This window comes from Atta colombica, unplaced genomic scaffold (assembly GCF_001594045.1).
Source record: "Atta colombica isolate Treedump-2 unplaced genomic scaffold, Acol1.0 scaffold34, whole genome shotgun sequence".
NCBI classification, from domain to species: Eukaryota; Metazoa; Arthropoda; class Insecta; order Hymenoptera; family Formicidae; genus Atta; species Atta colombica.
Genome location: NW_017259448.1, coordinates 382291 through 408011, shown reverse-complemented (window position 1 = coordinate 408011; position 25721 = coordinate 382291). Strand labels below are relative to the sequence as shown.

The 25721-nt window shown below is 28.6% G+C and overlaps 1 protein-coding gene across 1 annotated transcript in view; it reads right to left on the bottom strand.

Annotated features, from left to right (window-relative positions):
* LOC108690634 (neuronal acetylcholine receptor subunit alpha-7-like) overlaps positions 1-25721 on the bottom strand; it is a 225584-nt gene that overhangs the window by 13153 nt on the left and 186710 nt on the right. The gene's annotated exons all lie outside the window — the stretch shown is intronic.

The window sequence follows — 25721 nt, the reverse complement described above, 5'->3', positions numbered from 1 at the left end:
TTATTAAATCAAATTAAAATTATAGATATATAAATATTTTATATCACTTTTTTGTTGTTTTATATTTGCTATTATTTTTACTTTCCATATATGTATGAAGATTCTCTTTCATTATTAACGCAAATCCGTTTTATCATAGACATAATGATCGTTTGTGTAATATTATTATGTTATATAATTCTCGTGATTGAGAATGTTCGTAGACTCATGTGGGACGTCTATCTTTCTATACTCAGGAGACTAAACAATATTGGGGAACACGTGAACGGAACCTAACACCAGAATACTGATGTCCCCAAAGTAAACTCGTCGGTTTATTCCTTCCCTGCAATAATTTAGAGACAATTCGGTTGTCCCTAATGTTGCTCCTTGAACTCACAAGAACAGATAATGACTCCCTACTTTCTATAATAACTACTTCGAGTAATAATTCGGTTTTGAACTCATTTATATTTATTTTAAAACTAAAATAGTGTAACATAATGTTCTGATTTTAAAATTATTCCTATAATTTAATAAAAAAATTCTATAATTTAATTGCACGAATTTAACTGAAGATTATTAAATAAGACAGCAAAAAACCTATTATAAATCAATACTAGTGACATAATTTCAATTACATAAATAGATAGTTTCGTAAATTGTACCAAATAGACTTTTTTAAATAGACTTTTTTAGTAGAGCTAAATTTATATCTGTTTTAATGTTAGAATATCAAATTATAATACTATACAGACGTTGGCATAACAATTTAGATTTATTAAATATGCTATCGATGATCAATCATCACGACGGAATTTTGCTGTACAAGTTTGAAAAATATGTTGATAATAAACAGTGAACATAAAAACAAACTGCTATCGTAACTATAGAGTAGCATTTAAGTGTGTAGTATATCTTGACATCTCGCGCAGTAAAATAAATTATCGCGAAGGCAAACGTTACTCTCTTCAAACGTTACTTGTAGCGATATTCTTCAAAATTTAAAACGTATTCTCGTAGAATTTTTTTACAAAAAAATGTAGTTTCTCTATACAAAAAGATTACAGTCAAGTTTTCGCATTTTTCTCAAAGTTGCATGCTAAAAATATTTTTGATATATAAATATTTTTGAATAAACTGACTTAAGAGACTAGAGATACAAGACAAGAGATATAAATATTTTATATGTATTTAACGTAAAAATAAGGATTTATTATTTTATAACAAATTAACATTTAAAATCAGTTTTTATATCTCAACATAAAAACTGTGATTAGAAAAAAAAATTTTGAATGTATTTATGTATGTAAATTATCGATAAATAAATAAATTAATAATTGTTTATGTAAAATGTTAAGATAATGTATTCATTGAAATTTTTATAGAAAAAAGAAGTATTTTTCTGAACATACAATATTATCCGATTATAATTATCTAAGATGTTAATTAAATAGAAATAAATTGTCGTACTGCTTGAATTTAGTGCAATGACAATGATGAAATCTCGGTAGTGTTACATTAAAGCAAACTCGAATAGACTAATGGGAGCTAATTATGGATGAGTCTATCCCAAGCCTTTGACGTCCTACCTCGTGTCTTACACCCCGTTCGATTCCGTTCCATTTGCGTTAACTAAAAGGAACAAACGCCAACTTTTTACATGCACTCGGACGCGAATTGACGCGATACTTATTTTTGCAACTTTTTCCAGAGAGCCGACTTTTCTTTTATTGTAGGAAAAATCAACAGCCTTTTGTCATAACTTTACAATTATTTAAGCAAACTGTGCGATACTAGGCTTACAAAATAATGCAAATGAGGCAAATCAATACTTACTTATCAATTATTTAAGCAACATTTGTGTTCCAAAAATGATATATTAATGTCATTTCTGTTATTTCATTAGTATCTGATTGTATACCAAAAAACATGAATAATGCTTAAATTAGATTAATATTTTTTATTTAAAAAATGTGCAAATGTTAAATTTTAGTAAGAATCGATGCGCATGCTTTTGTTGAAAAGATGTTTTTATGTAAAGCTGATTTTTTACATTAATCCCAAGTTGATCGCAAGCTTGTTAATTTGAAGTTAATTTGAAGTGTCAGTTTTTAAATTAAGTTAATTTGAAGTGTCAGTTTTTAAATTGACACTTCAGATTGACTGTCATAATAAGCTTGCGATCGACTTGCGACGTAGAATCAACTTAATGTAATATGTAATCAGAATATTCTTAATAACGGTTTGCATAAGAAAACTATTATATTCAAATTATTTGTAGCAAATATTAATTTAATTTTTGTTTCTTCAAATTTTAGAGAACAATTTTCTTCTGTATATAATAAAACATAGTAATAATAGTAATAATAAATCTTGGAATAATTTTTCTAATAATTTTTTTAATAATCGCGAATTATTTAATTATTATCTAGATTTTTTTTTCGAATCGATTAAATACCTGTTATTTTACTCTCCAATACGATAAACTTTTATTTGTTAAAAATCTTCTTTTCGAAACGATGCAAAAAAGTATAACTACGCCAATTATACTAAACCGAGATAGGATTTAATTAAATTCTTTTTCATCATATTCCTTTAACTTATAGCTTGATTACTACTTTGGCTTAGAGTTATTCAGAAGTTTTAAATTTCTTACAAATTCTTCGTGATAGCTGGCTTTCCGCTTATTTAATAATGCAAATAAAACTTTAGAGCAGAAAAAGTTGAATGGTGGCTGCCTATTGAAATGAATTTTTAAATCAACATGATAATAAAAAATAACAAAAATTTTAATTCATGTTAAATTTAAATTAAATCCTGATTAAAACAAAAATGCAATTATTTTTACACTCAGGCTTACAAAACGAGAAATTTATTTTCGATAGTTTGACAGTAAAGTAATAATTAGATAAATAAATAAATATGCGCAATAACATGAAATTAGTTAAATAAGTTGTATATTAAATTCTATATTGAGTAAGAGAATCCGTCTTTATTTTCATCAAAACAAAGAGAAAATTTTATTATGTTGTGAAATTAGTTTCCCAATAATATGCGCCATATCTGTTTTCTTTATTTAATCAGGCGTATATGAGCTTGGAGAAAATATTTGTAAGAAGGGATGTTGCGCTCCAGCCACGTTACATCCTATAAAATAGAATATTTTATCTCGAGTGCGTGCCTTGTATGATAACGAAAAGGATGTAACAATAAGAGAAATTCTCCTGCGAAAATATCGAAGCTCAAGCTTCGTAGCATTGTTGCATAGTTTGCATTGCATTATTTTTATATAATCTTGAAATAAACTAAAATCTGCATTATTCGTAAAAACAATGAAAATATTTCCATTATTAAAATTAACATGAGACATTGTTCACCTTGCAGTTTTTTGCATGAATATGTGACAATGAAAATAAAAATGCTGTAAATTCTAATTCATTCTTGTGATTCTTTGACATTATATAATATTTTTAAGCCATTATTTTCCACGCTGTTCTGTTTCATATCTGAAATATATGTGCACTTACATATATTTTCTAAAAGGAACCAAATCTTCATTTTCATATATGGCTGACTTATCAGTATACATATACTACTGACGCGCTCTTTCAGTTTGAACAAGACTTATTACATACGCATTTATTATATTTTTAATCAATATATCGGCTAATTAATGTTAAATATAGTCTAATCATTATTTGGAATAAAATCGTCTTAATAAAAGATAATAATACAGAATTTATAATTGTAACATTTAGTTATTACAATTTAATTTTAAATTTACATTAGATTTTAAATATGTAATTCGCTTCTCATGTTCAATTAAATGTTAAATATAGGCTCGCTTGATTTTCACTTGAAATGAACTTTTCAAACTTCGCATTTCAAGATATAAAAATCCATTCTGAATAATTTACGTAACACGTTCGTAAGGCCAGATTCAAATAATGATCATAAACGCGTGTCTACATTTTTATTTCGCTTGTGATAAAATTTGCAATTTAAATAAGATGACAATGCTACCTCATGTAATCTTGCAAGAAAAATTTTGTAAGCGTGGAGCTTGACTATACTCTTTAGCAACTTCAAGAAGTGTTCCACTTAATAGTGAGAAGAGGTAACCACAGATTCTCTCACGAATACTTAATGAAATCATCGCAAAGTTACCAAGAATCGAGACGAGTTGCTTATTCTCGAGATGTTACCGCATTGTTTCTATCTCTTTCGCATAATACTAGAGAGAACAATACTATTTTTAACAAGATTTTATATTTAAATACCTTTCTGCAAATTTTACATTAATCACAAATTGATAATAATTATTTACTTTCTTTTTTTATCATTAATGTTATATTTATTGCCAATAATCCTTAATTTTTTTTAAGTCTGCAATTAAATACTAATAGTTTTCCTGATAGTCTAATAATTAATAATTAATAAATTCACTTGGCTTAGTTGTTTTCTACGAATAATTCTGCTAGATAAAGAATTCGATATTTTTTAATTGATAAAACCTCGTTCATGAAATTTATTAAATAACAATGATGACAGTTACACATACAATTAATTAACAGTACCGAGAATGGTATAATTATTTCAGTAGACTGAAACTTTCATATAAATAATTCTATTTTGTAGTTAATTAAATTCTCATTCTGTACAACTTTTCATTTTGTTTTGTGTAATAAATTTTTAAACCCCCTATATAAAATTATTATCATTTATATTTAATTACACAAAAATTTTACAAAAATAAATTCTCTCAAATATTCCAAAATTCTGGCATAATTTTCTACGACTGCCGAATCCTCTGCTTTTACAGCGAATTCGCTCAATACTCTCACGTGCACCGTATTACTTATCCTAAGAATGAACCCGTTATCGGGATTGCAACATCTTGAATACCGTTCCGGAATTCTTAATGAAACGATCACGAGGTTCCCGTGAATCGATTTACTCATTCTCAAATACGTTACGCTCATCCCTCATTCTTACGTTCTCTATGTCCGCTCCTTAGGGAGCTTCAAGCTACCGCATGAAAAGAAAGTGTAATCATGAATGAAAATCACTCAGACGTACGATTATGAACTCCATGTATTGCAAAAAGGCAGCAAAATGTCGATATAGCGTAAAAGTTGTACTGACTTTTGAATAAAGTCGAACTACATAGATACGCTTTCAGACTTTTATTTTTAACATCCAAAAAAAGTTTTAATATCTCAAGATATAAGAAATGTAAAACTTTAAGGGTGTTATTTAGGAAACTACAAAAGGAAATATACAAAAATCTGTTTATAACTCTTTTACGATCTTTTTTCTGTAATTTATAATTATGAAATAATTTAAAGAGTTAAATATTACTACAAATTTTAACAAATTAAAACTCACATTTGTAATTATGCTTCTAGATAATTTATTTTGAACTACTTTGTAAAATAGAATAATTAAATAATTAGATTTTCAAAGAGCTCAAATATAAGATAATAATCATTCAACAAAATTACTTTAGAAAGCATCAAATATAATATACAATGGGCTTTTATTTTATAATACATTACAAATATTTTGTAACATACGGTGCGTTAAATATTTGTATATGTACAATATATTGCATGCTGCGTTTACACAGGATAGCTTTGTTAAACTATAATCCGCTCACAAACATAGGATCATTTCATTCTTGTAATTGTCAATTAAATAAGGATCAATGATGTAATGTGTTTATTAATAGCTTTTGAGGTTATAACCACAGGGCGCTAAGAACATTAACAGCATTCAAAAATAAAAAATATATAGATAATTGAAACAATCGCATCTATGAGCTACGCAATGAGCTGCAATTTTATAAATCGTTGGAATTATAGATAGCAACTGTCGTTAACAATATACGTAGATAACGCGTAAGATTGCCATCATCTTAACAAAGTATGATTAACATGATATTTGTAATTGACAAGATTCTAATATTCAAATTCTTTATTCAGTACTAATTCTAATATTCAGTACAACAAATCACGATGATCTCAAAATATTGCAGTGAATTATAATTGATTAAAAAACAACTTAGTAATAATTGTACATAGCTAGTAAAAATCATGTTGTAAACATGTTTAAAACATATATAGTTGATGTTTTAAACATGTCTTTTTATAATACTGTTTAAAGTATGTATGAAGTATTAAAAAAAAACATAATGTTCTTTTAAAAAAACATTAAATGGTATTCGAAAATTAAGGTCTTAAATTTTTGAAAAATATGGTCTCGATTGCAAATGATACTCACAAGCATTGTGAATGTAAATCGGATCTCGTAATTTTATTTGCGCAGTAATTTACTCGGCGGGCAGTGCCTCGAAACGCTTTATTTTTCGAGATGTTGCATTGTTGCAAATTATCGGGAGACAATTATTATACTTACAAACATAAATTCGCGCATTTTATTTTCATGATCAATAACTCATGCGTATCGCAGCAAGTTACGAAATATCCTTACAATCGTTGATCATCGTTGATTTCTATTTTGAATCAATGCTTTAATAAAGCAGGAATAATATGGCGTAATAAAAAAATGTTTTAAGATGCTATTAACATTATTTGTGTCATTCTTTTTCTATTTTTGTTTTGCATCTAATAAGCAAAGAAGATAGATAATACAAATAGCGCTAATAGTATTTCTCTGAACGCATCCTAATTGTAAGACGTAGAAATTAATTACAGTCGAATGTGAGGAGAATAATAGACTATGATTGGTCAATTTCTTACAACAACTTACTATAATATTACTTCTATTGTAGACTGCTCATCATTCGCAAAAAAAAGGCGGATTATATTCGTAACAGAAATAAATAATTACATACTGTGTATAATATGTACCATCGAGAGAGACATAATTATGACCACAATTATTCTAATAAAGTGTAAAACATTTAACTTACTTACGAAAAATTTATCATTTTCTGCTGAGTTTTTTATGAGATTAACTTTTGTTTATAAATAAAAAGAATTTAGATTAAAAAATGTATAAATCATTAAGACAGAGCTTAAAATTTATACTTAAAAAAATGTTGCTTTACCAACACAATATAATTTTATTTGTTATAATATTTACAAATAAAGTTACATATTTCCATTTTCAATTTCTTACTCTCTTATTTTTAAATTATGTCTCCAAATAAATTAGATGCCAACATTTCCACAAAATTGAAATAGAATTTTTAGAAGAATAAATCCAATGCTAATATAAATCTTGGAAACAAAACTTAAATGTGGGACGATAATCCACTCATCGAAATTATTTTGGAGAAAAAAGAATATAATATATGACATGCTTTTATTTTATAATACATTATAAATATTTCGTAACGATTGATATGCGACGTTAAGAAAATTTGTTTAATCGCGTTGTCTTCACTTAAGATCGCTTTGTCATTCGATAGACAACGTTGTGAGACAAGCATTTTTTGAATCGTTATGGCAATAACGTTATTATGAACGCGATTATTGCTCACAAACAAATACTAAATTTAATCTTCACGATTAATGACTCGTAAGTGTATCGAAGCAAGTTATGAAGCATTCTTACAATCGTTGATCAGCCTTATTAAAGACTTATAAGTGAGGCAGCGAACCGGAAGGTTAGATTAGATATTTCGCACGATTTATTCATTTAAAGTGGAAAGCGATAGAGATTGGAAATTATAAAATATTACTTTATAATGTTTACGGACAAAGATTGTTTCTTCATTTTTAGAATCGAGTATATTTCACATCGCCATTTGACTTTCTCGTCAATAACGTGCTCGTCATTTTCGACTTGAAGGCGGATTGGCATTGGAGTAAGGTGCTTCGCACAATAAAAGGAACAGAAAATAGAGAATAGAGAATAAGAATTTCAACCTATTAGAAACTATGTATTCCACAATACATGATTTCTAATAAGTTGAAATTCTTATTCTCTGTTCTCTATTCCCTGTTCCTTTTATTGTGCGAAGCCCCTAATACACAGTCGACAGTTAAATAATGAAAAACCATGTTATATAATCAATTGTTTATTAATTTTTGTATACATTTTTTTTAAATACACAACCTTACAAATACTTTTTAAAGATGTTAAAATATATGTAAAACTCCAATTAGTAAAACACAATTAATATTAAAAAAATATTTAAAAAATTAAATATTTATTTAATGTAAAAATATTAAGTGAATATTTAAAAAATATTTTTGAAAATATTTTGTGCTAATAACTTAATAATTTTTGTATATTTATTAAAATGATGAAAATTAACTCGGCACACGAATGACTCATCATGTATAATAAAAAATCGGGAAATTATCATATATACTAAAAATTAATAAACTTACTAATATGCATATTTCGCGAAATATATACGATTTAAACTTATCGTGCAAAGCAATACATGTTTTTGAATAAAATATTCTGTTCTTTTTATTTATTCTCTTACAGTGCAATCTATGATTGAGTAACGATTGGATAAAAACGTCTTAAAATTATCATTATCGTAATCATATATTATTTGAAGAAAGTATACAAAAGCCAAGAGCAACAGGTATAACACTGTCGTAGTGAATATCGCGTAAAGTAAGCCGTACAATGTTCGAATTCGCTGTTGATCGCATTGTTTGCGTGACGTCTGAATCTTAGCTTCGTGCGTTTTGCGACGTATTCTCTCCGTCGCGCTGTAATATACTAAAATACACAATCAAATCGGGAGTACCGTATAGAACAGTGCGTGAATATTCCGTTCTAATCCGTTATAGTTCGTACTTGTGCTTGTAATTAATTAAATTTAATTTTGCAGATTGAATATCTAATCTAATGCGTAAATATCACAAAGAAATAACGAATGAAGAAACGAAGAACAAAAGAAAGATTCGAAATCGTCGCGTGACAAAGGAACAATTCGATTAGTAACAATTATTAATTTATTATTTATAATTGTATAAGTTGTTTGTTTCTGAAAAATATAAATAAAACGATATAAAAGTAATTGAGTAAAATTTTTATACAAGTCCAGTTTTTATATTTTTAGCATAAATTTAGCATAATTTCGATGTTTTCGAGTGAAGAACGAAATGAAGAATGAAGAATAAAAGTATGAATTTCATTGGCCGTGAATTATTAGGAATTAATTGTATATAAATTGCTCCATAATTTATTCGCAGATTTAAATTGCTATTTTATAAACTATTCATATTTCAAAATATGATATTTCAATTTCAACTAATATACTTTGAAATGAAATTTAAATAAATCTAAATAACTATAAATTAATATAAATCTGAGATTCTAGAGTATTAAAAAAATATGGAGAATACAATAAAAATATAAGAAATGAAACAACATGAATTAAATTGATTTAAGAAAAATTCCGTCTCTTTCAAGAAACGGAATAAAAAACTGCTACAAGAGAAGTCAAAATGCAATTGATAAAAGAATAATCTTTAAAACCCTTACAGAAATTTAATATTGATTGATACTGAAAGACAGTAATTATTTATTTTATATTAAGAGCATTGTTGTTCAGTACTTCAAAGAAGTAATTAAATATTGTCTTTCAGTAATAAATTGACCAGTATTAGATTTCTGTAAAAGAATCGTAAATATATTTTCAAAGCTTTTTCTCAGTGCTTTATTGTTCAGTAATTTATTGTTTAATAATATTAAAAAATTCCAAATTTCTCTGTTATAAACGCTCAATATAAAATGTTACGAGACTTGAATCGATTCCCTCATTTCGCGCGCTTTAACCTCTTTGTGCCCTGAAATTCTCACTGGGTCGACCCTACAGAGAAATATTTGATTTTGAATGGGATGCATCGGGGCGATTCCGCGAATATAAGGCGGCTGAATGGTATACATAATACACTTCCAGTCGCATCCGGGCTAAGGATTGGTTGGAACACGGCCAGTTGGCCGCGACCCAATCCGTTATTTCATTCTTTTCGAATCCACCCTCTGTGTACCACCGCGTGCTCACTAACCCCGCAAAACCACCCAGAGTGCACCCTACGCGGCACCTAGTGCCACACCCACCACTGCCATCGTCATCGATAACAGAGCATGTTTCGTCTTTCGTTCTGTTTTTACCGCCAAATGAATTGCGCGACTTCACAGACGCGTGCGTTTTTGCTCGGATTTTAAAAACAGACTTTTTACGCTAAAATTTCACATGCATTTATGACATCAGAAAAAATACACCAATCTCTTTAAAATATGTAAAAATACTGTCGAATTGAATACTACTAACTGTTGTATATTTCTTTTTTCTTCTGGCCGAGATCGAATAAATACAATTTTTATTTTATAGTTTTATTTCATTTTAGCTGCTCTTTACTGCATTTAAATTTATTTTAATTCTTATACTCGCTTTTCATTTTCATCTCGTCATTATGAGCCTTCACAAATTATTTTGTTTATAATGCAATCGCACAATTCCTAATATTGTCAGATTATTATCTACATTTGTTTCTTTTGAAAAGATAAAAAAAGATTCAATAAATATTGATATAATGAATGAATAAAATATTATTCAAAAATTTAATTAAACACAAAAAATTTTACGAAAATTTTCAATTTAAAAAGATTTATTGTCAAACTCGCATTGGTAAACTGCTAGATATTATTTTTCCAATTTTTGTTCTCTCTTTTCTTTGCATTACGTCCTCACATATTTTTAACGTTTTCGTTTCCACACAAAAGTTGCGAGAAGTGTTGAGAGGCAAAAAATTGACCTCACGTTCATGTTCCTTTGCACGAACGTTCATTTAACGTGCGCGCTCACGGTATACGGCAAACAAGAGTGTAATAAATGGCGTATGGGATAAAAGACCACACGGGCATATTGATTTCGTGATGCAAGCGTTATCCTCGTTCCGTTCACTCGATCAATCTTTCCATTTCTACATGTAACTTCGTATGCGTGCGGAACATGTATCGCGATAGAATTTTTCGACTTTTCCTGTTGTGCGAGCTGACTAATAATACATTTGAAACATCAAAAGATATTTCAAGATTGTAGAGAAAGTCTCGGAGAGCATAATTAAATAAATTTGAGATTTTATTTATCATCATTCATATCATATTTACCATATTTCTTATATTTATTTCATCATTGATATTATATTACGTATTATATTACTTATTTTGGAAAAGTCTTAATATTTTAATCAATGCGGATCAGAAAGAAATCCAATAAACAGTAGAATAAAATCATATCACAATTAAAAGTTTTTTTTTTTTTAATTAAAGCATCGTGACGTGAAATAATAACTGCAGAGATTTCAGAGAGAACATATTGTAGCATTGTTGAATTAAATTTCGATTATTGCGAATGTTTTGAGAAAAAAAGTTGATTGCATACATCTTTTTCAGCAATTGATTGCAATTTGATAGACGTCGGTCGTCAATACACGGGCATATTATTACATAATTAATATGTTGTATAGAATCTCTGTTCTGTCAAAAACCGAATATTTTGTAAATTATTATCTATCATTGATTCATAAAATAAATACTAAAATTCAAACTCACATGCAAGAATCGCGATCGCTAGTTATTATTGCTAATTACATACTAATATATTTGCGCTCATCAATTATGAAAAAGAGAGAGAGGTAATTTATGGTTGTTCAGACAAATGTTGCCGCAATGCTCGCGGCGATACCGCGAGCAATTTTAGAGAGAATTTCAAATTTTACATTCCACAAATGTTTCATTATACGTTTCCACTACATTTAATCTTCGAGTTTTCACTTGCTCTGCTTCGTCAGCGGCTCAATGATAATAATTAGAAACTGCAATCGCGACAATTGTCGTCGCATGGTAGAGCGCTCTGAATTAAACTGCCGTTTCATTCGCCGACGGTGGCGGAGCCATTGTCGATTTGAGGCTCATTCGTGTGATGTTACTTCCGCTGATGTAAACGCATTATTGCCTGGCGTTTGGCAGAGTCTTTTCCCTTGAGATACTTTGCGAAGATGTTCTCGGGAAGATCGTTCCACACCTGTGATTCTCGCGATGTTTCGGAGTGAAAAATGAGGGGGTTATACGTTCGAATTATTCTCTTTCACTTTTCCTCAAAGGTTCAACTCTTTAATGGAGAAGAGAGGTAAAAAAATAAAGAAAGAAATCGAGGTGAGGAAAAGTGAAAAAATGCATTTTGTGATATATAGTTACGCGAAAGAGTTGTTGAATTTGTAATGAGATCTGCTTTCAGTAGCATTTTATAAACTGTAAATATTCTAGCGCAGTTTATTTCTGACTTTGCAATAAATTATGAACAAAACACACAATGATCACTGATTTGATTGCGTTCTTTTCGACAGAAATTATTGAAATCAAAAACTTATGTTATTTTTAAAAAGATTACATTGTTAATAAATTCCTGATTACGTCAATAGCATGAGTGTCTTTATAATCTTAATAATTCGAGGTAAATGTGGATTCCATGTTACATATGTATTTATATTTTAAAACAAATAAATTGTACATGTATTTACGTTGTATTAATATACACAATTCAATATATTCAAATAATACTTATTTTCTTCTAATAGACTGGCCAGCTGTATACTATTAAATTTAACCAAAGCTAAACTAGTGGATTGGCAATCGTATTTCCCGACAGATTAATACGGAATAACTCTTGTCAGACTATCGGAAACGACCTATTTTCAATACCTCACAATTACCACAACCGCCAATTTCTGTTTCGTACTGGATAGTACGCTGTGGGCAATATTCTGGCTTTTCACAATTACTATTGGCATCAATAAATACATCAATAAATATAGTTTTATTATTTTTATGTCAAATGATCCAATTTTTATGTCAAAAATATGATTATATCAAAATAAAGCAAAAAAAGTAAATGCGACATAATAAACAGAGCATGTCTAAGATTTATATATATTTATTGTTAATTTTTATCTTATTTAAAATTTTTTTATTGTTAATTTCTCATAAAATAAAACTGTAAAAGTTATTTTCAAATTTTTAATAAACTATACTTTAATAAATTAAATAAACTTATAACGTTATTAGCACATTTTAGAACATATTGTTTCACGGAAAACATTAAATACGTGGAAATATACAGGGTATCCCATTTTAAAAGATCCACTCAAATATCTCAGAAACACTACGTTAAATCAAAAAGTGTTTCAGACAAAAGTTTTGTGACTTCGAGGGGGACATAAAATGATATTATTGGTTTGACTTTGAATGGCGTTGTCAAAGTGAGGGCAAGTCATTTTGAATTTTTTAAATGGAACCCTCAATTTTTCATTACATATTTAGAGATAAGCGTAGCTTATCTCGAGAACTTTCCAAAACACTATAATTAAGTTCATTTTCATTCAAGTACTTAATACTTTGCGAGTTGATACTAAGGTTGAAAATTACAATATCGCCGATATTAGCAAGATGTCCAACCAATAATTAAAACCTCTTGAATGCTGTTCAGGATCATGTCTTGAATAACATTTGTTAGATCAAGAGCATTGGAGATTGTTTCTCTTATTTTCATTTTTGCGCTGAAAATTCATTTTTATGTAAAAATGAAAATAAGAGAAACAATCTTCAATGACCTTGATCTTAACAAATGTTATTTAGGACATGATCCTGAACAACATTCAAGAGATTTTAGCCGTTGGTTGGATCTTTTAAAATGGGACACCTTGTATATACATATCTTCATGGTGATTCCAGTATGATTGGTATGAAATACTCCATACACTGAATGATTCAATGTATGGAATTCCATACATTGAAATTCATATATATATGATATTTGGTCGAGTAATTTACTAGAAATTACAAACATACAAAAAATGCCACTGCTTGCAAATGCAAATGCATTGCTTGGAATATAGTATAATTTTTACATGACAATCTCGAGATCAGAGATCTTGTATCAGAATATGTAAAATTTATTCGTGTTCTTTTAACGATTCTTATATTATATAATATTTAAATTGTAATATAAAGTTACATGTTTCCATTTCTAATTTTTTATTCTTTTAATATCTTTAAATTAGACGCTAACAATTTCAAAAGTGAAATAGAACTTTTAAAAAAATTAATTCCATTGCGAATAAATCCTGAAAACAAAAACTGAAATATAAAATAGGATTTGTTTTCAGGATTTTATTAACAATAATCTACTTATCAAAATTATTTTGGAAAGCAAAGAATATAATGTATGTCGTACGGCATGCTTTTATTTTATAAGTAATACGTTATAAATTTATTCGTAACGGTTGGTATACAATATTAGGAGAATTTGTTTATATCGCGCTATGTTTGTACAGGATCGCTTTGTCATTCACGTGGCGACACTCGATGATGACGCGAGACACTATAAATCACTATTTCTTGTCATTGTGACAAGCCATAAATCTGATTATTGCTCACAAACAAGTAGTAATAAATTCATTCATTCGTTTAAAGTGATAGTTATAAATCGAATGTTATAAAATATTACTTTACGATGTTTATAGATAAAGAACTTCTTCATTCTTACGGAATGGAATATATCTGAGATGTCGCACTTAGACTTTTTCACACTGAGAAAAATTTCTTGTCAAAAATGAACGAATCAGAAAATTTTTATCATATCAATCAGAATTCTAATTATCGACGAAAATTAAAATATATTCAATCAGAAAATTTTGATTTGTTCATTTTTAACCAGAATTCCAATTAATGGAACCAGATTCTTTTTCCCGTTATTATAATATATTTGCTCATTTTCAAATTGAAGATAAATTAAAGTGATGTGTATGAATCGATTGAGGATCTACGTTGTGCTACAAATGTTTCGAAGTATTTGATTAATTAATTAGTAAAATTCTTTCTTTTAATCTTGCCTGTGAATCGCTATTTTTCACTAACGTTGTATGAACCATAGGTCATATCAAAGCCATATTTCTCCTAATAAATCGCAGTCGTGAAAAATCGAAAAGAAATTTTTTTGTATTGTATTACATCTCTTTGTATTTTAACCTTCTTTAAATTTTAAATATTATATTGTTTTTTTTTATGTATAGCAAAATACAAAGCAAATTTTCTATGTGTAAAAAAAAATAAAGAAAAATTATAATTTTTCAATGCATTGAAAGAAAAATAAATCCAGCTTAGATTCACATTCTTGAATGATTCATCATAAAAAAAAGTTTATAGATATACTCGCTAAAAAAATTATTTCCTATATTATTTACTATAAAAGTTAAAAATTGTCATTTTTTAAAATACAAAAAAGAAAGCGATTTTAAAAAAAAAAGCAAATAAATTTAATTTTTAGTCAAAACATTATTCATTTTACATTACAAAAATATGAAATAATGTTAGCATAAAAAAATTTTATAAAAAAATTTTTAAGGAAGAAGATTCAAAGGAATTCAGCATTTTGTATATTATCTACGTCACTTAGGACATTCGAAGTCTCACTCTCCGAAGCTTCGCCATAAAATATATCAGTTTCTCTTGTAAAATTCATTCAATTTCTTCGCTGGATTCCGACATTATTGCCATGTGTTTTTTTGCTAACAAGGTGTTTACTTGCTTACAGTAAATTGATGAAACGGCAAATTTACGGTCGTACATCCTTATTATATTACCTATTTTGTTTAGATTAAGGTCCCCGATCTTCTCCCTAATCTATCACAATGTTACAGTTATCTGAAATTTTATCTGTTCCTTAAAAGATCCACTATTCGCACGCAAGATTAATTGATTAATCAAATGCATTAAAACATTTATAATAAGACTTTGACCTCACTCTTTAAATAGTTAAAAATATTTTGTAACGTTGTTGACATATAACATAAAAATTACAGAAAAAAGCTGTTATATTTGTAAAATTTGATAAGATGTTATACTTAAAAAAATATTTTATAACTGATTGTGTGTTGACGTTAGGAATTTATTTATATTACGCAGTACTTATACAGGTATTTACAATTATTGTTTTATTATTCACGATAACACTCAGCGGGTAAGCATCGCGAGACATTTCATACGAGTTATTACTTTTTTGAAATGTGGCCAAGTACTGTAAACACGATTATTGCTCACAAATTAATACTAATAAATTCGTGCATTTAACGATTTCACGATTAACGATTTTTAAATAAGCTATGAAGTATCGTTATAATTATCTATCATCAGTCCTTGTTATTAAAGACTTATAAGCGAGACGATTACGAATCGGAATATTATTTTCCATACAGGATTTTACAATCGATCCAGTACAGGGTCAGTTCTGACTGTCATAGTTCAGGTATTGGCGCAGTATTGCAAATTACTGGCTCAATACTGGATGATAACTTGGACCCTGTACTGGCGGATGATACTAGTCCAGTCGTTTTAGCCAATATTGATTGACAGAACTTTTCAGTTGACATCGAATAAAGTGTAAACATTGTTTTACAAGATTATTTTTTTATTTATGCTTGCAGTCGAATATACATATATCATGTCGCACTTGATTTTCTCGTCACTGTAACTTACTTATCATTTTCCAATGGAAGACGAATTAGAATGATATATACAAATCGATCGATTGATGGTGCCATCGAAGTCTTATTACAAATGCTTTGAAGCATTTGATTAACCAGTCAGAAAAAAGAATTTTAACTAATTGACCAATCAAAGAATTCTTTAAAGCGTTTTGTAGCACTACGTTAACCCTATCTTAAACAACATCGAGCAATAAAATGGTAATGCATCAGTTTTTTAATAATATCTGTATTCCGCGGGATTTATTCTATCAAAATTCATCAGTTGGCAAATCGGCGGAATACACGTATATTTTCCGATATTGTATTGTGTATATTCAAATTTTTATACAGGCTTCTTTTTAATTTGCATATTTATTTATTCTTTTATTCTGTAATATAAAATAGTAATTGATTTAAAGTTTAATATATATTATTTGTTACTTATAAATATAATGTCCGACAATTGTGTATTGCGGAGTATCGTAATTAGTAAACGTACGCGAATAATCAAATAAGTTTCTGCAAGTGCATTTTCGCGAGTGTATGCACGCTGTGTGAATGCAATGATGAAATCTCAAAAGCGGAAGAGGAAGAGCAAGAGGAGGAAGAAATTAGAAGATCTAGAAGACATTGGGCGACAGAGGAGCAACTATGAAATGAACAACTTATTTACTTACTTTTTATACATATATTAATTGTTACTTGAAAAAAAAGTTTATTTATTTAAAAAACGAAAGTAAGAATTATAGAAAAAGACTGCTATATTTGCTAAAATTTTATAAGATATTATATTTAAAAAAAAGGCAATTTTTAAAAGTATTTTAAAAAGCGAGTTATTTTATTATATATTTACACTGGAAAAAGAGTCTAGTTGCATTAATTGGAATTTTGGATTAAAATGGATAAATTAGAATTTTTTAATTATAATTTTAGTTAAAATGATCAGAATTCTGATTGATCAGAGTTTTTTGGTTCCATTTTTAACTAGAAAGATTGTTTTTAGTATTAAATTGGTATGATATTGTTATTTTTAATTACTTTCTCGCAACATTAGGGTGAAATCCTGCAATTTTGTCACGCTATATCTCTGGACTGAATACGTATTTTTTAACTCAAAACGTTAAATTTATATTTCGAAGTCAGACAAAAACAGATAAATATGAATCAAATAATATTTTATTTTCAATTAATTACAATGTTTCAAAGAAATTTTATTGGAAAAACTCACAAAAAATGACTACTTTGGATAAAAAATTCTAAAATTTTTTAATTTAAATGTTCAAGCAAAAACCCGTAGAATTTTTTTAATTAACCTAACAAAAAAAATAGTACGATATGAATCGCTCGAAAAAATATAATTATTTGAACCCGGCCGAGCGATCTTTGAAGACTGACAGAAATTATAAAATTTCTACTATTTATTTCTACTATTTATTGAAATATAATTGTTTCTAGTTCTACATTTTCATGTATTTATGTTTATACTATCCGAAACTCAGTAAACACATATTTAATAAAAAATAAAGAGGTACTCAAAACGCCGAAAACTTACGAGCTAATCACATGTGGATCCTACTCTCTTTGAACTTTTGTGCATTCTCACATCGAGAATAATGCAAAAAATCTCTTGCATGTTTATTATATCTATGGATAAATTAAAGTTTTTTTTTTAATCTTAATCCGAGTCTTTAAATTATATTATAAAAAAGTTACAGCAATGTAAAAAATTGCATAGGGTACGTTGAACCCATAAATACTAGGATTAAGGAAAAATAATTTAGTAGATAGGATTTATAAGCAATTAATTAGGTCAAAAATTATAAAATAGTTTATTAGAGTATTACTTAATTAGTAAACGTATAATAACCTAGGAAACGTTTCGATTTTATATAGTTTTCCTCAGGCCATTTCCTGATTATTTCCTAAATTATTATACGTTTACTAATTAAGTAACATTCTAATAAACTATTTTATAATTTTGACCTAATAGATATTATATGTTTAGTTGAGTAACACACTAATAAACTATTTTAATAATTTTTGACCTAATTAATTGCTCATAACTCGACCTATCTACTATCATTATTTGCATTGCAATTTTGAATTTTATTTTAATTTAAAAAAAGCAGAAAGATAAATAAAAATTTCAAAATGCGCAAAAATATTTTTATTGGGATATTATTCTAAATTTATTTTCTTATTAGAATATTAATTACTTTGAGTAATAATTTGGATTTATATTGTATGTTACAGTTCAACGTAGTAACATTGTATGTGTAGTTCACAACTCCGCTGCTATACGCATCATAGCGTGTCAAATTATTTTTTATTTTATATTGATATAACGGATTTGTAAAAGTTATATGTAAACTTATCAAATTACTTATCAAATAACAAAATAAAAATAATGTAGATAAATATGACATTATAAATTTCATAGTTTCTCTAAAATGGGCTAAAAAGATTAGAAATAGATAAATGATTGTTACTTAATTGATTTATTCACAGAATCGCCGTGAGTTTATTAATGCATTTTGAGAACGGAACTAGTGTCGGCTTATACTGGCTTACATTATTGACTTATTTTGATTTATTTCTTTGAAGTCTTATTATTCGTGATAGATATTGTTGAAAACCGAACTTTAAAAAATTAAGATGTTCGCCAACAGCGAGCGGTGAAGGAAAACTCTCGTAAGATGCATCTACCTTGTCTTCCTGTCATTCATACACTATAATTTATCACGCATTATATATCTATCATGTTCGCTGCATGCGGAATGAATTTCAGCTCGATTGTATCCACGATATTTTCAGTACTGTTCACGCTTGCGAGGCCGAAAAACCACTTAATCTTCGTCGAATGGAACAAGGGTTCGGGGGGTAGATAGGTGGGTTTTGTGAGAAATAGAGAGTAGGCGAAGAAAGGACAGGGAATGACAGAGAGCAGTTGCATTCGGAATTGCATACTGCGAATCGGACTTTCCGGCACGAGCCACCAATATATTGTTCGCTGTTCTGGAATCTATGATTTGTTATCCCAATACATAATTACTAATAAGTCAAGTGGTTTCACCGAACTGATTTAGGATTCCCAATAATCAACGAGTTCAAACGAAACCAAAATCAGCGCGGATAATCATCCACCACGTTTTACCCGATATTGAGATTGACCATAAAAGCTTGTCAGTGACAGTCAAATCGGAAAAGCTCTTTAGATGAATGATCGATTGCTCGTTGCTGAATAGCCTATTTTAACATGCTCGATGTTGATATATATATATACATTATATGCATTATATACGTTACATTCAAACCGACATCCTGTTCTTGCATTTTATGCATCATGAATAAAGAAACTACTACATAGAGATTACATCGTAAAAATTTTCATGGTGCACGTTGTGGATAATTTCATTGAAACATGGCAATCTCGAACAAAGATACTTGCTTTACGAACGAACAATTAAAATTGAAAAAGAATGATAATTATTAATAATAATAATAATAATCAAACTTCAATATTAACTAACTTAACTTATTAAAATTATTGTTTAGTGAATTTATTATTTAATATTATTAACTTTTTATTTATGCTTTTATTGATAATTAATAAGTAAATTAATTATTTTTGATAACCATACATATAATATGATAGGTAAATATTAAAATAAATAAATAATTATGTAATTTTATAGTATTAATTTTATAGTATTCCCCGAAACATCGATATATAACAGTTTATTTCTAATATATACTTTTAAATATTAATTTTTTATTTAATTGCTAAGTGTTAATTTTTATATAAAGTTGTAATTTCTTTATTTGTAATTTCTTAATTTATAATTGCGATTTATTTTAGAAACATTTAAAAAATGCAGAAAATATTTAAAAGAAACTCACATATCTTCTGCGTTCTGTTTGTGTCATTCAATCTCCCTAATTGCCGTCTCTTTCTCACAAATTTCTAATACGAACCTAATTCGATTGGGCCGATTAGGTGCGCTATTGGCAAATTTACGCGTGCATTACCCACAACCAAAACCTGACCTAGCGGCCGCATTCCAGCACGTGTTCGCCGATTGAGATATCATAAAAGCTTAGGCATGTCGGTGGATCGACATTCATTATGTATCGGGCAAACACGATACGTGCGGTCAGGACAGGATGGGCAGAGAGCTGCAAGAGAGGCTGGCGAAGGAGAAGAATGGCTGATGGAAAAACCGTTGACGGATCGGACAGAGGATCGGCATAGAGTTTAATCTGCTTTGGCTTGAAATTCAAAATACGCGATGGCTAATGCATATTGCCTTTGGCACCGTTCCAAGTTGCCTATGCAGTCAAATCTGTCCCCCAACTCTCTCCTTTTCCCTCTCCCAGTCTCATTCGCCACCATAGTATATCTATTTTGCCCAACTCCCCACTTGTGTACCCACTCCCTTGCAATCCCTTCGCGGCCAGTGTAAACTCATTTTGTCATGCATTAAACGGCACGAAGCATCACACTCCTCTTGCAACTTCTCTCTGTCTCTCGATATATCTATATTTCTATTTCTCCTATCTCTCTCTCATTTCTCATTTCCTCACTTCAAACGGATCATATCATATATATATCAGCTCAATGATATTTATGCTACATTAATTGAAAATCTCCTTTATATGCACTTTCATATACAAGCATTCTCCTTTCCTTTACCATGCATCTTCTGTCATTCTCTTGCCTCGTTGCAGCGTCTATGATCGGTCGGTCTAAAATTTGTAGACCATCTCGCGTAGAACAGCAATCAATTTCAGTGGTCGGTTGTGTGATAGCGAATCTTAGGAAGTGGCAAGTGGTAAGCAACTTGCATACGCGAATATCGGTTATTTATATATTCAAAATTAATGTTTCAATTAATATCAGTATTTTATCAATATTTAACCAACATTAATGTCATTTCTTGAAAGGAATCGGATTTAATGTGAAAGATGAAACATATTGTTTATTATTTAAAATGCTAAGTTATGAATAATTTTCATGGAAAATTAAATTACGAATATTAATAATATTTGTTTTTTATTATTGTAATATAATATCGGTAAAATTTCTATTAAACACAATCATGTTTAATAAATCTTCTATGTGTAATGTAATATAACGTGATATAATCTAATGTAATCTAATGTAATGTTAGATACAAATAAAATGTTAAATATAAATTAATATTTCTTCAATTTGCGTGAATTTCTTGCGTGATCTTCCCAACTTGAAAAGGAAATTAAGGGGATCCTGAAGACGATTAGTCATATTGAAAATAGTATTTACACACGGACAACTTACGTGTCATTGACACGTAATGAATGACACATCACATCAATACTTACGTGTCATTGACATGTGATGAATGACACATCACATCAATATCACTCACGCATGTCACATATACACTTAAATTTTCATATAACAATTACGTTTTAATTATACGTCTAAGTTCAATTTTAAAAACTCAACGCTGTTTGTTCATACTACAAACTACTAATCTGTGTACTACTATTTCGTAAGTACAGATTGCGCAGCTGTTATATATGAAACAAATGTTGTCACAACGTGACAACTCTGGAGTATATTGGACTGAGAAATAGTAAAAAAATCTTAATTTCGAAATTTTTTTGTCGTTCTCAGCATAGACTCCACCTCACAAACACGTATTAATACGTATACTTTAATCCTGAAAAAGGATTTTCAAATCAATAAGAGAGAAAAAAGTAATTATTATACAAAAATTATATGGTTAATAATACAAACGACTTTAGGATTCCTTTAACGTCTAATTGAGAAATGCGAGTAGACGGAAGGTGGAAAATTGTGCAAAGGGATTCGATTATCGGCGATCCCAGAACCGTATCGAAGCGAACGAAATGCGCTTAACATACTTAGGATCGTTTGTTTCACCGCTCCGACTAGCGATCCGAATCAGTCTCATCACGGCTTGTTCTCATCCGGAAAATGGTCGAAAATTGTTTTTTCGCATGCAAATCCATTCACGAAATGTCAGCCTGTATTCCATTATTCTACTATCAAATGCTATTTACAAAAAGAACTAGCTTTATTACTAGAAAATTACATATAATATTGCAATTACTTATGTTTATTGAAAAAATTTTGAAATTAATTTTTTATGATCCTGAAAATAATACGTTTTATATATAAATTATTAATGTAATGTATATTTAAATTGTTAATTTTATTTTTAAAAAATATTAAAGTAAATTACGCATTAAAAACATTTTATTTTTAATACGAATTATTACAACAATTTTTATTAATGTCATTAATTTATTGAAATGATATCTGCTGATTAATATATGAATTTATTTAAAATTAATTATATTATTAAAAATTATTATGAAAAAATTTTTTCCTTATTTCTCGGATTACAAAGAAGATATCTGGCTGTGAAATATACTTAATTATAGCAAGAATAGATGATGGGCGATGTGCGAAGGTCATAAAATTTCTATAAAGAAATCCCGTTTATCTCGTCGTGACATGTTGGAACCTCGGGGTTAAGAGGAATAAACATTCTGTAGCAGGCGCTTTTTTGTCAGCCGGCACGACAATTTGGACCCACTCATAGACCACGAAATTTTGTTAAGTGCACTAAGAAACAGATGTTCTATCGCGGGTGACACTCTCAAATTGTCCTTCAACTCTTACTTCCAAAATGTAGTCTGCTGCATTTTGGAAGTATAACTTTGACGTTCTAAAATCACAACTCACATGATTTAATTAAACATAGAAAACACACATGTATTGAAGAAATAAATTTGTCGATAATTTCAAGAGAAGTAGTTATAATTTTTTATTTTTTATGTAAAGAATATATAGAAACCTAAACAAATAAATTAATGGACGTAAAAATAATACTCACAGAATTTTTGTGCAAAACAATTTTGCACAGTATTCTTTATCGTTAATTTACTACAAAAATTTCAAAAAATTTGTAAAATAATATAGAGTTCGATACATTTTATGTTATGAATTTTGTAATATACGATTATACGATTAAATTTAATGTTTCTTGTTTTAAGAATCGGCAACGATAGAACTTATGTTTTGTTTTGTCGGTATTTCCTTTAATTAATTATATAAAATTAATATATTAGCTTTTAATTCTTGCCACGGCTTAGTGGTTTCCATAATTTAACAGGTTGTTTAAATTCCCTTATGTTTTCAATTTCCGTTAATGCTCATCGATATAAAAGCCAATCGATGAGAAACGCATGTGTGAAAGTAGAATGAAAATCATTTAGCCAAACACGCGCGTAAATCGCCGATTGATGGTATAGGTAGCCACTGAATTAGCTTTCCCTTGTATGATGAATCACTGTGATTTACTAGCAACTACAGAGTTGTATTTAAAAGGATTTATCTCTGTTATACTATCAAGAGTTGTAAGAAACTTTGAATGATAGAAGTACATTTCTCACAATTAGTCGCATTTACATTTAGATTACTCTCTTACAAAAAAGACGTGTACTTCGATAGTATTTGCAAAATCAAAAATATTTATAGGACCTTTTTTGAAATCTATAAAATATTTTGTAAAATATTTTTTAAACCGGGAATCAAACTTCTAAACTTCGAGAGATTCTTATCCCTCCACTAAAAAAAAAAACATTATTATCTATGAACATTATAAATCTATAAACAATTTTTTTAAATATTTTTTAAACTAATAAATGGTAAAACAACAGAATTAAATACTAAAATATTTCAAAGTAAAAATTCTATAAAAATAAATGACGCGAATCATAAAAAAATACATGTTATAGTAGTATGACGGGATTTTGATCAGACGGGATTTTGGTCAGACAATATGTAATACTATACTTTTAGTTTACTTTAATTCTATATTTCGATGACGCGCTTCAAATGAAATATTTTTTATCTGTTTTATTCAAACTTTTATTATTTATTGTTTTGTTATCATTTCATCAATCTTTATTCTGTTAATATAAAGTTTATTAGAAATTAGCAAAAAAAAAATGATTTTCTTATTTTATTTGAAACTTGATATTCATTAATAGTTTGTTGAAAAAATATTCTGATTGCGATATAAATATTAGAAGAAAATCTTGTACAATCAATTTTTTAATGTATAATATTTTATGAGCAGGTGTAGTTTAACTGAATATCCAATCAGTTTACTATCTATAACAACATTACTTTTTTCTTGATTGCACAACAACTAGATAAAATTAATTAAATAATTATTTAATTTAGTGGCCTTAGTTCTTCAATATTGATAAAATTATGCTCATTATAGCTGTGTTTTTTTGTATGAAACGAAAGACAAAGGCTTCGCTTTGTCCCGTAAAGTGAAATATTTATGTTATATATTGTTGACTGTTCAGATTCAAGGAAATCTGTTATAAGTTGAGGAAATGCATCGACATGTGCTTATCTATTTATCGCTCTGTTTTGTTGTTCAGTAGATTTTTCATATCTTTTATATCTAGTAACTACAGGAAAAGCGTTACACCTAAATTAGGATCCTAAGTAGTTTTACGTCTCAGTTACTATATAAACAGAGATAATATAACTGTAATTATTCAAAACATAATGAAATTTCTATTAAGGTAGTTTCTGATCTTTTTAACATTGTATCAGGAAGAACGCTAGAATATACCTATTTTCATTTGCTTGTAACATACATATCATTATCACACAATTTTCCTTTAATGGAAATGTCGCTCAAAGCGTTGCGTTTCCTCGCATAGAACACGAATAGCGGTTTGCATTTGCACTTGAACTTGCGAGATACACGGATGCTCCGCGAATTCACATACCCCGAAGTCATCGACAGAGTATGGAAACGCGGTAGCGTGTATGCATTTGCCTGAAACATTAATTCACGACGGATCGTATGGGAAGTAATGTGTCTACTAAACTATTCGCTCTTCCTTTGATCCCCACGCGGGAATATAAAGTACACGGTTGTATTCGCGCTGAACATTAGATAGAATGTATATTTCGTACGGCTCGCGATTAATCTTTGAATAAAACAGCGATGAATTATCCTGAGCAAAGTACTGTCCCATGAACGTTATGCCAATGGAATTATTCAAATAACATAAATCGTAATGACAAACTATAATTTATCTGTTGCAGATATATTTGATACGCTCTAACATAACGCAATAGATATGCATAGATAAGCTTATCTATTCAAACAT